Here is a 15,805-nt window from a genome sequence, read left to right as displayed (position 1 = left end):
CTTTATTGACTGAAGGGCATTACTTTTACAACTCAGTAAGTGTGTCCAGGTTGACCTACTAAAATCATCAACCAGTGTGAGAAAGTACTTATAACTGTCATAAGTAGGGACATGATATGGTCCCCACATATCAACATGTAAAAGGTCAAAGAGTTTTATGCTGGTGGATGAAGTTTTATGAGAAAATGGCAATCTAGACTGCCTAGCCATTGGACAAATGGAACACACAAAAGGTTGTTTGGGTGCAAAATGGGGTAAGGAAGGAATCCCCTTCATTCTCACAAATGGTACATGTCCTAGCCTTTGATGCCACAAAAAATCAGCATTATTCTCAGGAGATGCATTACTTTCATAATATGCAGAAGACAAACATAGATTTAAAACAGCATAAGTTCTTTTATCATCAGAGTATGAATCAGCAGTACAAACTCCTTTATTATCAGATTGTGAATTATTTACAATGTTGAGTGATGATGATGATGGAGTTTGATCAACACATATGAAAGGACAAGTAAATGACTGAGATAGACTAGGTACAGAATTTGAGATGTTACACCCTGCCGATGAACTGCGATTGTGACACTTTGAGCAAACGTAGTATAGGCCATTTCTGGCCCTACCAATCTCCAGAGGCCTCTTCAGAGAAGGGGCCTGCATGACACAAGAAAAACTGTTGAAACTAACAATGCTTTGGAGTCGAACACACAGGCAGTGAACTGATATGAGATTGAATTTAAAACTAGGAACAAACAATACTCTACACAAAGTCAGTGTTGAAATAAGACAAACATTCCCAATTTCTGTTACTTTAACCTTATATCCATTAGGCAAGGTGAGTAGGAAAGGGTAAGGTAATGTGGTAACATTTGTCGGTAAGGTTTTGTTGTATGTCATATGGTTTGTGGCTTCGAAATCTATTATCCAAGAATCAGCAGATAATTTCTTACATACACAAGAAAGTCCACTAATCTTAGTCATACAGAGTAACAAGCAATTATACCTGCAAAGTTCACTGCTCCACTAGTGATGTTGTTTGGAGTATGTTTTGCATTTCCTGGTGGAAAGTTGTTGATGAGGAACGTGAGCAGTTGATTGTATTGTTCCTTGGTCAGACTCTGTACAACTTGATTATTTTTCTGATAGTTATCATGCGCCTTCTGATTAAACTCATCATTCTTCCTTTCAGTGACCTCATTGTATCCTCCATGGATATTGCAACAGAACCTATATTTTTCCCTTCGGTGAATTTAAAATCCTGAGGAAATCCATGCAACCTGTAACACTTATCCTTAGTATGACCAGGCTTCTTGCAGTGGTCACAAAACAGTTGAGTCCTATTGTAGTTGTGTCCTTCTCTGTAAGTGCCTGATCCACTTGCTCTATATTGCCTTGTAGACTTACTGTGATTTGGTTTGCTATATTGGTTTTGTCTGTTGGTTTGGTAGTTTGTCCTAAAGCTTGCATTTGCTGCTCCATGACCATGAACATTCATAGATGTTGATTCAAAAGCTAGTTGATTCCTAGGCTTGACCTCTCTTTGTTTTTCATCTTGAACTCAGATAGAAAAGGCTTGTGCAATGTTTGGTAGTGGGTTCATCATCAAGATACTCCCCCTCACAGTTGTATAAACTTCATTTAATCCCATGAGGAATTGGATCAATCTCCTATCTTGCTCAGCTTTGAGCATTCCAGTCTTGGCACCACAAATGCATTGACAAGTGAAAGTTGTGTGAATGCACAAAGTATTCAGTTCCTCCCAGAGTTTCTTCATCCTGGTGTAGTAGCTAGTGATGTCAAGGTTTCCTTGTGAAAGATCATTGATCTCCTTTTGTAATTGATACAATTTTGCACCATACGTCTGATCATATATGTCTTCTAGCTCTTGCCAAAGTTCCTTAGCATTGTTTACATATTGGAGACTGTCTGCTATATCTCTTGAGAATGAATTCAAAATCCAAGCGGTTACCATATCATCACACACCTCCCAATTTCCAAAAGCAGGTGAATCTTCAGCTGGCCTTGCGCATTTCCCATTAATGAATCCAGTTTTGTTTTTGACTGAAAGAGCCTTAAGTACTGAACCACGCCATGACCTGTATCTAGTTCCATCAAAAACACTAGGAAGTAGTGTGGTTCCTGCAGTTTCATATGGATGTACATACAAAATATTTGTTGGATCAATGGTTTCTCTACTTGCTTAGTTCGTTTGGCTTGTTTCCTCAGTCTGTTCTATAGCCATGATGTATTGGAGTTCGAATGATATTGAAGAGATTAGATCAAGTCACAATTAGTGATGCTAAAATCTAGATAATATGAACCTCAAGCTGAAGAATTGAGTTGAATTGAAAACTCACAGTAAACTGAAGAATTAAACTAGGGTTGAAAATCACTAAATTGCGAATTGAAGCTCGAATTTGCAGAATTGAATTGAAAACATAAAGTGTGTAATTGCATAAATGAACTAACAACGTATGAACTATGTAGCAATTGTTATACCCCACTTAAACGGGTTAAATTAGAGTACAACATATTGGTGATTCCTATTTTTTATTTATTTTAAGGAGTCGCCACCTAATTAGTTTAACGGTGAATTAGGACACCTAATTTATTAACTAAGGTAAAGGCTAACTAAACCGCCGTTAATGGTCTACTTAATTTATGATTCTAGGTAAGAGTTCTAGATTATCCTAAAGGGAAGGGGTTAGGCATCCTTTAGAATCCGTTAATCACGGTTACCGTCCAAACTTAGGTTAATTAATTAAAGTTAAAGATGCAAATGTAGCATTTAAATTTTAAGAAATTGGCTTGTAAGTGTTGCTAAGATTTTAAAGGAAAATATAATAATGCTATTTAAAAATAGACTTATAAATATTGCTAAGGCTTAAAAAAAGGCTATTTAAAATAAGACTTGTAGAAAATATAATAATTTTGCATAAAAGGAGACTTCAAATGCCATTTAAAATAAAATTTATAAATGTTGCTAAGGCTTTAAATAATAATGGTATTTAAAATAAGATTTGCATAAAATATAATAATTTGCATATAGTAGAAGAAAATGTGGGTTTGTACAGCGTTTTAATAAATATTTGAGATATCTCGAGTGGCGAGGTATTAATTGATTTTTGCGATTTAGGAGTATAAACAAAATACAAAAATAGCTAATGTGAATTTTCTTTATCCTTTTGTTATTTTTTATTAACTATACTTAATTAAAAATATGCGTGATTGATTCAAACTTGAAGAGTTATTTATAAAATACTTGAGCCCATTACTAAAACTAAACCCCACTAATTTTGCTAAGGTTCATTCTAGCTAAGGAAATAAACAAAGTAAAGTATTAGTTGCACAAATACAAATCAAATGCATAAAATGAAATAAAGGAGCAAATGATATTAAATGGGCTCAGCCCATTTTAGGACTGCTGATCTGCTGCTATTGGGCTTTTAGCCCAGTAATTTCTTTATATAGACTGCTGCGGCTGTTCCTGTCTATTGGGCTTTGGCCCAGAATTTTTGTTTTCTATTTTCTTTGTTGCGGACAGAACTGATGGGGAGGACCCGAGAAGATTTCGTTGGGCTTTTAGCCCAACACCGAATGCGGAAGAAGAACGAGTCCCTCGGACTCGTATGCGATGGTCATGCATAAAAACAAAAGAAAAGGATTAGTGTGGGTCTAGATAATTAATAATGCAAAATTCATAACTCAAAGAGAGTCCATCACATAACAATAAGAAAATTGAATTTAATTCGGCTTAAGACAAACAATTCGCGGCCCAAACGAGTGACTTCACGAGAATAGGAAAACTGGGCCGGATTTCGAATAAGTCTATTATACATATAGAGGCCCAACACGGTAAGAGGAAAGGAAGGCCCAAAATTTAATAACAGTAGATTATCACAATCAAATAGAGAGTGATATGCCGTGTATACATAAAGCAACCCAACTCATACACCCTGAAGTGTATATGAGACTGGGAATAGTCTGTACACAAGCATATCCACACACGAAATCAGACTTATGCATATTTCACATCTTGGTTAAAAAATAAAGTCATAACAGGTTCAGCAAAGGAGCAGTAGATGCCCAATAAATCTCAAGATATAAGTAGTACACGTAGACCCAATTAAGCAAATGCTGCGGAGTTATTTTGAAACATGGACATAAACCCAAATGGGCAGAGTATGCAAGCAGGCCTCATCAGTATGCTCACTAGTGCAAAACAAAAAACAACATTCTGAGACTCATACGACTAACCAACAACCAAAACAGATAGGATAGATTTTCACGATTTCGGAACAGAGCCATTAAAGAGTAATGCAATGGATCTAGATTCAGCTTTAAACTAGTGTAAGCATGCTTTAAATATACCAGCCATGCTGTCAAACCAAAGACTTACGATCCTGTGCAGTGTACATTTTAGATCAGAGAGGTAAGTCTAGCATTCAGTTTGACATAGATTCGGACAACAAGTAGAGACGAATGGCTACTCTCATGTGACTTATTCGAGGGAACAAATAACAAGGCCTATCAAGAATACCAGAACTATTGTAGACTCAACATAGACTTCAAATAAAGCAGTGTCATTGCATATGAATCCCTATTCCACAGACAGAAGCATTTAACAGGTTCAAAGACCTATAAAATATTCGACATAGCTAACCAGCTTGAGATAGCATATTTAACTCAATTTTATGCACAGACATTCGGTTCTCGCGTCAGCAATCTCAGGATCCAAACCTAAAGCATACTTATCAGACTATCCCATTTAATCAAACCAAGGACTACTTCTACACGATACAGATTAAATGACATGCCCCAGATGACAAAGAAAACAAAGAAACTGGACTCAGGGCAGCAACAGTTAGGAATAACAGTGTCTCGACCAGGCCAACATTTTCAACTCCACTGTCTACACTTTATGCAAAACAGCTTCAGATTTAACAAAAACCGAATTAATGCATGAACATGCTTGACTGGACCAGTTGACTCAACACATTATAAGTAAATGACTCATATTTGCCTTAAAACAGACAATAGGCTAACTGATCATACAAGATTTAGGCATACAAACACGATTAGCAAATCTCTAACCAAACTGAACCTATAACTGATCAAATTAGCCATTGATAACATGTACCTAAACACATTGTTAACCCAAGATTGCATATATAGGGAAGAACTAAGCTAGCATAATCAACCTAAGCTAAAGAATACTATGCTAATCAAAATATAAAAAGCAGAAACGACATATAATAAAACACATAAACAACTCACAACTAAACAATTTCAGAAAAAAAGGTAATTAAAGGGGAGGGGTTCGCCTTTTCCAAGTGCAGCGAACTAGGCTTGAATCTCGGATATACCCTCGACACACTACAACTTCCGAGTTTGCATGCACTCGGATTCGAAACAGCAACAAGGGCAAAAAGGGAATAAAAAATGGTTTGGTATTTCCGATTAATATCAAGAAGCAGTGATTAAGGATTAATATTTTTAGGGGATTCGGGCTGCTAAAAAAAAACCTCCCTTAATAGACTCATGCCTTTGAATTTATAGGATAGGATTAGGGTTTTGCCTCGGGTTCTAAAAGAAGAAATTGGGGCGAGATTTAAGATATTTGTTATTCAAAATCGAGTCAAGACACCCATTTTAAAAAAAATGTACAAAATTTCTGAGATACGCTTCGGATCCCTCACCAAAATGGTGAGATTTCGTTTCAGATTTGAAGGGAGCTCAAGCGTTTTTAAGTGTGAAATGGAAAAATCTTCACATGGCTTATGAAATGCATCAGTCTCGGGTACAAGGGATAGATCCTTTTGCTTCAAACGGAAAGATTAAGGCTGCCATGGTTGAGGGACGTTGAAACTATTGTTTTAAGAGGAAAGGGATAGGAAATAAGGAGAGGCGCTCATGCTTGCAGAAGAAAGAGATGAAGACTTGCACTAAAATGGCACGAAAGTTCTGTCCATGGCTAAAGAAAAAGGGAGTTTAGCTAAAAATAGAGGAGAGAGAGGAAGGAGAGAGAGAGAGGAGAGAGAGGAGATGGGGGTAGGGCGGCTGAAGATGGGTTCATTAGGTTTAGAAGATGAATAATGTGGTGTGAGCCGGGTCGGACGGTGGATAATGGGCTGGATGGGTGAATTAAAACGTGGGCCGATCGGGTTGGCGGGTAGTGGGTTGATGGAATGGGCTGGTAATTTTTGGGCTGGGTATTATTTTAGATGACAATGGGCTGGTCCGAAAAAATAATGTGGATTGATTGGACTCGGGTTTGGGCTAATATTGGCTGAATGAAAGAACGATTTGGGTTTTTAAATTTAAATAAAAGACCCATTTTAAATAACTATACACTAATGTGTGCTAAAATATCACCTAATATAAAATATGTAATTATTAGTGCTCAGATAAAATTATAAGACGTCGCAATAACCGTGCGATAATATTTTAAAAGTTCAACAGTAAATAAACGCTATTATTTAATTGCACGAAAATAAATGTGATGCGTGTGCATAGGATGGTAAAAATGCTGAAATGATTATAATGCGAATTATAATAATACTGGTAATAATAATAATACCTGGATAAGGATAATAGTGGTAGTGGTAATAAAAATAATGACAGCTAGTGACTGCAATGGAATAATGAAACGCCGGTAAAAAGCTAATAATTATAGTGAAATATAAATAATTATTTCTTAAGTTGCCAAAAATATTAGAAGCATAAAATAAGTATTTTGGGGAAGACGGGACAAAATTGGGTGTCAACCGCAATTTGAGGACAACAATCCGTTACGATCATGAATTTGCAGTTTTTCGAAGAAAAACAACAAAACAACAGAAATCTCAGAAAAGTGATGGAATCAAACCAGTGATCAAAATTGAGATTAGGATCGCGATATACGCATACCATTTGAAGTTTAGAGCAATTGAATTCAAGTAGTTAAATCTGTCGTTGTTGAACAGCTCAAGCTATTGAGCTAAGTGCAACTGAGAAGGAGCAAGAGCAAATGAGAGAAAGTATGCGAAATCAACTGAATTCATTTCTATGTGTGTTGTTCAATATATACAAGTATGAAGATAGGAAAATGATAGATGTATACAGCTGTCTAACTTGATCAAAATATCCTAACTAACCAACTCACATCTGTGTTCACTAACTAACTAATTATCTGACTAGACTAACTAACTACTAGACTGATAACTTACTACTAGACTAAGTTCTAGCTGCTAGATTGAGTTCTAGCTGTTGTGTATACATCTGCGTACATAAATATCTAGCTATCTCAACACTATTGTCTTTACTTGATTACTGTGTTATTAATTGAGGGTTCGCCTATCAAGGAGGGGAAGGTAGGTGCTCGTGCAATCCTAAATTGGGTTGTGACATTTTTTAATAGGAAAACCAATACCTTAACATGAACATGGAAAGGAAAACAAATTGAACAATTTGTTGACTTTTAAATGCTTTTGACTGCAAAAACTGGTCAAATTAGAACATTATTTCTATTAGAAGGTTTGAGTGATTTCATATATTTCTTCATGATGAAATAAATAATCTTAGCTTCAGGATGATGTCAAAGTGAAGTTTCTTACATGTTGAATTAAAATGTGTCTTCATAAATCCTGCGAACACAGTATTAAAATATCGTGGCTTACACAAATATCTTATTCTTAACATAATATCAAAATGTCAATAAAATAATATGAATGCACCATTCCATGAATGTACCATTCCATGGAATTAAATTTGGATGCACATATGGTGTTTGTATTGGTGCTCTGGACTTCCCCTCGATTTCACACTTTTTTCTCCATTCAAGTCTACAAAATATCAATTCTAATGTTTACCCATTAATTAACACCGGAAAAGAGATATGACCCATTAACAAAACAACAAAAAGTATGCTACAACTTAAGCAATTGTTGGAAAAAAGAACATGGACCACTTCCATAAGTTTTTTTTTTTGTTTTGTCGCTTTTAACTCTTTTTCTCATCCATTACACACATCTCTTAGTCAAAGATATTTAGTTAAAATCTTAATTTGAAGTTTTTTTTAATTACAATTAAAGGACATTTTGTTACCGTTATTGTCCACCAACAATGAATCCTGCAAAAAAATCAAGAAGCTAAAGCTTGTTATTAGGAATCATTAATGAAAAAGAAATGCCTCCTTCAAATTATCTAGAGAGACATGTCCATTGTGCATACCGATATAGGCCTTCTCGTTATTTTTCACTACAAAATGATCTTTCATCACGAACTCTGCAATTGAAAGTAGAAGACGAAAAAAGAGGAGAGTAATCAGGATAGCAAACAAAAAAAAAGAAACGACACATCCACATAATATATATATATATATATATATATATATATATATATATATATATATATATATATATATATATATATATATATATATATATATATGTTTGTGTGCATTTGTGCATATCTGGTGCGACGTCTCAAATTTCAATTAGTGTGTCGTTGTTCCTTATTCTCTTGAGCTCTACGTGCCGCAGTCGTTGTTCCTTATTCTCTTGAGCTCTAAGTGCCGCAGCATCTTTGTTTGTGGACATTCTGTTGAACCGGGGAAAACAACTCATTAAGAAGAAAGGAGGGAGGGAAATTAGCACATATTGAAGCTGGAATCCTTATAAATGAGAATGAAATTTCAATGGGATTTCCTTTCTAAAAAAAAATGGAATTTTTTTGAATTGAATCACTTTCTGAGCTTTAAATTAGTGATTCATGAATTAGAATCTCATCGAGTTCTTAAAGTAGCTATTGCTTTCAGAATTAAGTTTCGGTCCCCAAAAATTCAGATTGGTATCCCCTAGAAGATTCCTACAATATGTGTCTATATCCAAGTGGGCAGGAGTAAATTAGATCAAATTACGAACACATATATAAAAATTCAACAAGAAACGAACAATACCCAACAAACAATGAATAAAAATAAAGTCTAAATAAGAAAGAAATTTGTGGAATAAACTCATCAGAAACTTAAAACATTCAGGAAAAGAAGAGGAAACGAACAATACCCAACAAACAATGATCAGAAATAAAATCAAATTAAGATAGATATTTGTAAAATAAACACACCAAAATTAATAGCAAAAGTCTAAACCCAAAAGAGAAGCGTGACACTGTGAGACTGAAGCAAAAAGAGCAATGCTAAAAGAAGTAAAAATACTCACCAAACAGAGAATTGGCACTTCCAACTAAGGAGTATCAAGGCACAATTGTAGAGAGCATGGAACAAAGAGTAGTGAAAGAGAAGAGAAATACACTGACTAAACCCAAATGTAGTGTTAATAATGTTTAAAGTGCTACACGTGGTTCGAAAAGTGGAATTCGGAAAAGTTTATAGGAGTTGTACAATTTAAGATCCTTTTTAAGTAATCTTTGATGTCGTGTTCGTTCAACTTTCCCGCTGCGGACTGCCCAGAGTAAGAATGAAGAGATGGTGAAGGAATTCCAACTTCTTGATGTGTCTCTGTCATACTCTTTTAACATTGGACCCGTATTGTTGACATTCAAGCATAGGTGTAAAGTACCATTTTACCCCCAACAACATTCATAGTTTCAGAGTTGCCCTTGGTCGTCCCTTGTTCGTACCCCCAACTCCCATTTCTAATCTAAAATAAAATTTTAAAAAAATATATAATAGTAACTAGCAAACTATGCCCGTGCGATGCACGGGGCCCAACATGATTAATTTGATCACTCAATTTAATTAGTTTTTATGGTTTGTATATTTTGCAAAGGATACTGCGATTCTCCTTGGTGAGTCTCCATATTTTTTTTCTTTTCCTCTTATTTTTCCCCTTAATTTCTCAATTGTTGTTAAAATTTGTCTTATTTTGATTATGTCCGCCTCTTTTTATATTTAGTAAGTTGACAATTACAATATCCTACATGTCAAATTTATAATCAAAAGATTCAAAGGATATTTTATTATATTATACACATTTTTAATTTTGAACCACAAGATTCAAAAGTGTATCTTTATTTCTTAAACTCCGTGTCTAGTCGTTATGTAGACACTTAAATTGGGACAGAGGGAGTATATGCAAAATAAAAGGACAATTGAGACATTGCGGACATGTGGGGACTTAAAAAGTAAACACACAAGAGGTAGAATTAATGTCCAATTTCTGAAATGTACACATGTTAATCCCTGCTTAGAGTACAATTTCAGTTGCTTTTCGTACAACTCATTGTTGATGTGTTCGTCCACCTTGGGCGTTTGAACAAGTAAAAGTGCACGGAAGAAATAAATATGTGTCAGAGAATTAAAATTGAAGTGCATGCATGTATACATGAGAATAAAATAAATATTCAGTAATATGACATGTGTCCACGTGGGATTTATTAATTCTTAAAAAACGTGAAAAGTTAAAAGTGAACAAGTAAAAGTGCACGGAGAAAATAAATTTGTGTAGGAGAATTAAAATTGAACTGCATACGTCTATACATGAGAAGAGAATAAATATTCAGCAAGAACGTGAAAAGTCAAAAGTGAACAAGTAAAAGTGCACGGAGGAAATAGATGTGTCAGAGAATTAAAATTAAAATGTTGGTTAAAGTGTACAAGTTATATAGCTTTTGGTACAAGCATTCATTGCGTGTCTAATTTTTAAAGCTTTTGGTACAAATAGTCAATGTTGTGTTGGTCCCTCTTCCACACTTATATATAATACTAGCAAACTATGCTTGTGCGATGCACGGGGCCCAACGTGTTTCTTTGTATATTTTGCAAAGGATACCGTAATTCTCCTTAGTGAGTCTCCATATTTTATTTCTTTTCCTCTTATTCTTCCCCTTAATTTCTCAATTGTTGTTAAAATTTGTCTTATTTTGGTTATGTATGCCTCTTTTTATATTTAGTAAGTTGACAATTCAAATATCCTATATATCAAGTTTATAATCACAAGATTCAAAGGATATTTTATTAGTATATTATACACATTTTTAATTTAAAACCAAAAAATTCAAAAGTCTATATTTATTTCTTAAACTCCGTCACTTTAATTAGCCAGTCTTTAAGGTTTGTATTTTGTAAATAACTTTTAAAAACATTCTAATTGTTATTATATATAGTAACATATACAAAACGTATTTTATGTACCATCACTTTAGTTATAGTTAAAACATGATGGAAAGAGTCGGACTTTTTTCTCATTGTCATGACAATAAAAGTTGTTCATCGATGTGAAAAAGAAAATTAGTAAGAATATGAGGGGAAAATAATATTTTGATTCTAAATTTTTTCTTTTAAATTCTTTAATATCTTATATGTATACCGATAGGTTGATATCCATCTCAATTAACTAACCATTCAGATCCAAACATAAGAACCATTATTGTATATATTGGATTTTTTAAAAGCAAAACTAATAAAATATTATTATGAAATTAATTAAAAAAATATGTTAATAAGGGGTAAATTAGTTACATTATAATTTTTTATATTAACAATTATAGATAAAAATAATTGTTACAAAGAAATCAAAATTAAGATTTAATTAATTTTATCTTGGTTTTGTAAGTGAACAAGTAATTTGGACATATATTTTTAGTAATGTGGCCAAGTAATATGAGACCGAGGGAGTACTTCGTTTATTAATTATTAAAGAACGTGAAAAGTCAAAAGTGAACAATTAAAAGTGCACGGAGGAAATAAATATGTGCCGGATAATTAAAATTGAAGTGCATACGTGTATACTCCCTCTGTTCACTTTTACTTGTCCAGTATTTCAAAAATAAACTTTCACTTTTACTTGTCACTTTTAGCATATCAAGATAAGACAATTTATTTTTTTCTGTTTTACCCATATTATTAATTACTCACTTCAAATCATTTTTCAAATCTAATAAAAATATGCACTAATCAATAGGGTACAACAACAACCCAGTGAAATCCCAAATCTAATAAAAATATGCACTAATCAATAGAGTATATTGATAAATTACGCACTTTATTTATTATTTTTTAAACAACATGAAAAGTCCAAGGTGGATAAGTAAAAGTGAATGGAGGGACTACATGAGAAGAAAATAAATATTCAGTACTATGACATAAGTCCACGTAGGATAAAGAAGTAGTTGGTTGAAGTATACAATTTATATAACTTTTGGTACAAGTATTTATTGTTGTGTTAAAGTGTACAATTTATATAGCTTCTAGTACAAATATTCAATGTTGTGTTAGTCCATTTAAGGCACTTATATATAACTAGCAATACATGCATGTGCGATGCACGGGCGAACAAGTCTATTCACCTTAATTAGTCAGTCTTTAAGGTTTGTATTTTGAAAATAACTTTAAAAAACATTATAATTGTTATTATATATACAAAATGTATTTTATGTACCATCACTTTAATTGTAATTAAAATTCTTTGAGATGGAAAGAGTCGGACTTTTTTTTTATCATTATCATGACAATGAAAGTTGTTTATTGATGTAAAAGAAAATTAGTAAGAAAATGAGGGAAAATTAATATTTTGATTCTAAATTTTTTCTTTAAAATTCTTTAATATTTTATATGTATACTGACAGGTTGATATCCATTTCAATTAAGTAACTATTCAGATCCAAACATAAAAACCATTTTGTTGTATATATTGGATTAAAATATTTTTATTAAATTAATTAAAAAATATATTATAATTTTTTATATTAATTGTTACAAAGAAATCAAAATTAGAAAGATATATGTTATATCATTAACCAGCAAATTTTAATTCTGAAATGCAAAATATAAAGTAATACATTTTATAAATGTAAAGAAACAATAATCAGAAATTGCAAAGGAGAGTAAATAGGTAAAGTATTAACAATGAAGGAAAACGGGGATAAATGTCACTCCCTCCCTTTACTTTTACTTGTCGATGTTAACATATCAAGGGAAAAAAAATCTTCTTCTTATTTTACCCTTCACATTAATTATTCACTTTCAATCATTTTCTGAGGCTATTAAGACTATATACCAATAAATATGGATATTATGATAAAATATATAATTGATTTATTAATTTTCAAAGAACGTGAAAAGTCAAAAGTGAACAAGTTATGTGTAGGACCATTAAAATAACTTTTGGTGTAAATTTGCATTGCTATTGTTCGTACTCTTTTCACGTTTAAAGTATTGACAAAGAAGGAAAACGGTGATAATAAAAATAGAAAAGAAGATAAATATAGAATAAAAAAATAGACATATATTTTTAGTAATGTGACCAAGTAATATGGACGAAGGGAGTACTTCATTTTTATTAATTCTTAAAGAACGTAAAAAATCAAGTATAGTAATGTGGCCAAGTAATATGGGACGGAAGGAGTACTTCATTTATTAATTCTTAAATAACGTGAAAAAAATGAACAAGTAAAAGTGCACGGAGGAAATAAATATGCGTCGGAGAATTAAAATAGAAGTGCACACGTGTATACATGAGAAGAGAATAAATATTCAGTACTATGACATATATCCACGTGAGATTTATTAATTGTCAAAGAATGTGAAAAGTAAAAAATGAACAAATTAAAGTGCACGGAGGAAATAAATTTGTGTAGGAGAATTAAAATTAAATTGCATATGTCTATACATGAGAAGAGAATAAATATTTAGCTAGAACACGAAAATCAAAAGTGAACAAGTAAAGGTGCACGGAGGAAATAAATGTGTCAGAGAATTAAATTTAAAGTGCATACGTCTATACATGAGAAGGGAATTAAATATTAAGTACTATGACACATGTCTACGTTAATATGGATGAAGGGAGTACTTCATTTTTATTAATTCTTAAAGAACGTAAAAAGTCAAGTATAGTAATGTGGCTAAGTAATATGGGATGCAAGGAATACTTCATTTATTAATTCTTAAATAACGTGAAAAGTCAAAATGAACAAGTAAAAGTGCACGAAGGAAATAAATATGTGTCGGAGAATTAAAATAGAAGTGCACACGTATATACATGAAAAGAGAATAAATATTCAGTACTATCGCATATATCCACATGAGATTTATTAATTCTCAAAGAATGTGAAAAGTCAAAAGTGAACAAATTAAAGTGCATGGAGGAAATAAATTTGTGTAGGAGAATTAAAATTGAACTGCATATGTCTATACATGAGAAAAGAATAAATATTCAGCTAGAACACGAAAAGTCAAAAGTGAACAAGTAAAAGTGCACGGAGGAAATAAATGTGTAGGAGAATTAAATTTAAAGTGCATACGTGTATACATGAGAAGGGAATAAATATTAAGTACTACGACACATGTCTACATGAGATATAAAAATAGTTGAATAAAGTGTACAAATTATATAGCCCATGGTACAAGAATTTAAAGCGGGTACAATTCGTGAAGCAGTGGGTACAAGGAGGGACTGCTGTGTTCGTCCCTCCTTGACCCTTTTTCATTATATATAAGCGGCTTGGGGGGACGAACACGGCTCCCCAAGCTTGTACCAACAACTTCACGAATTGTACCCGCATTAAATTCTTGTACCATGAGCTATATAATTTGTATACTTTGTCCAACTATTTTTATATTCCATGTAGACATGTGTCATAGTACTTAATATTTATTTCCTTCTCATGCATAGACATATGCACTTTAAATTTAATTCTCCGATACATTTATTTCCTCCGTGCACTTTTACTTGTTCACTTTTAACTTTTCGTGTTCTAGGTGAATATTTATTCTCTTCACATGTATAGACATATGCAGTTCAATTTTAATTCTCCTACACAAATTTATTTCCTCCATGCACTTTAATTTGTTCACTTTAGACTTTTCACATTCTTTGAGAATTAATACATCCCACGTGCATATATCATAGTACTGAATATTTATTCTCTTCTCATGTATACACGTGTGCACTCTATTTTAATTCTCCGACACATATTTATTTCCTCCGTGCACTTTTACTTGTTCATTTTGACTTTTCACGTTATTTAAGAATTAATAATGAAGTACTTCTCCCGTCCCATATTACTTAGTCACATTACTATACTTGACTTTTCACGTTCTATAAGAATTAATAAAAATGACGTAGACATGTGTCATAGTACTTAATATTAATTCCCTTCTCATGTATAGACATATGCATTTCAAATTTAATTCTCCGACATATTTATTTCCTCCGTGCACTTTACTTGTTCACTTTTGATTTTTCGTGTTCTAGCTGAATATTTATTCTCTTCTCATGTATAGACATATGCAGTTCAATTTTAATTCTCCTACGCAAATTTATTTCCTTCGTGCACTTTAATTTGTTCATTTTTTATTTTTCACATTCTTTGAGAATTAATAAATCCCACATGGATATATGCCATAATGAATGTTTATTCTCTTCTCATGTATACACGTGTGCACTTCTATTTTAATTCTCCGAACATATTTATTTTCTTCATGCACTTTTACTTGTTCACTTTTGACTTTTTACGTTATTTAAGAATTAATAAATGAAGTACTCCTTCCGTCTCATATTACTTGGCCACATTACTATACTTGACTTTTCACGTTCTTTAAAAATTAATAAAAATGAAGTACTCTCTTCGTCCATATTACTTGGCCACATTACTAAAAATATATGTCTATTTTTTTATTCTATATTTATCTTCTTTTCTATTTCTATTATCCCCGTTTTCCTTCTTTGTCAATACTTTAAACGTGAAAAGAGTACGAACAATAGCAATGCAAATTTGTACCAAAAGTTATTTTAATGCTCCTACACATAACTTGCTCACTTTTGACTTTGCACGTTCTTTGAAAGTTAATAAATAAAGTATATATTTT

General features: G+C 32.6%; 1 long non-coding RNA gene across 1 annotated transcript; it reads right to left on the bottom strand.

Annotated features, from left to right (window-relative positions):
- Positions 1–467: 467 nt before the first annotated feature.
- Positions 468–8,351, bottom strand: LOC132603579 (uncharacterized). Its single transcript, XR_009568419.1, has 3 exons — positions 8,209–8,351; positions 1,001–8,107; positions 468–651 (listed from the first exon to the last, which is right to left on the bottom strand). It is a non-coding gene; the product is annotated as an uncharacterized LOC132603579 (long non-coding RNA).
- Positions 8,352–15,805: the final 7,454 nt, after the last annotated feature.

This window comes from Lycium barbarum, chromosome 7, assembly GCF_019175385.1.
Source record: "Lycium barbarum isolate Lr01 chromosome 7, ASM1917538v2, whole genome shotgun sequence".
NCBI lineage: Eukaryota > Viridiplantae > Streptophyta > Magnoliopsida > Solanales > Solanaceae > Lycium > Lycium barbarum.
Note: the sequence above shows the minus strand (reverse complement) of the source record. Positions and strands in the feature narration are given on the sequence as shown.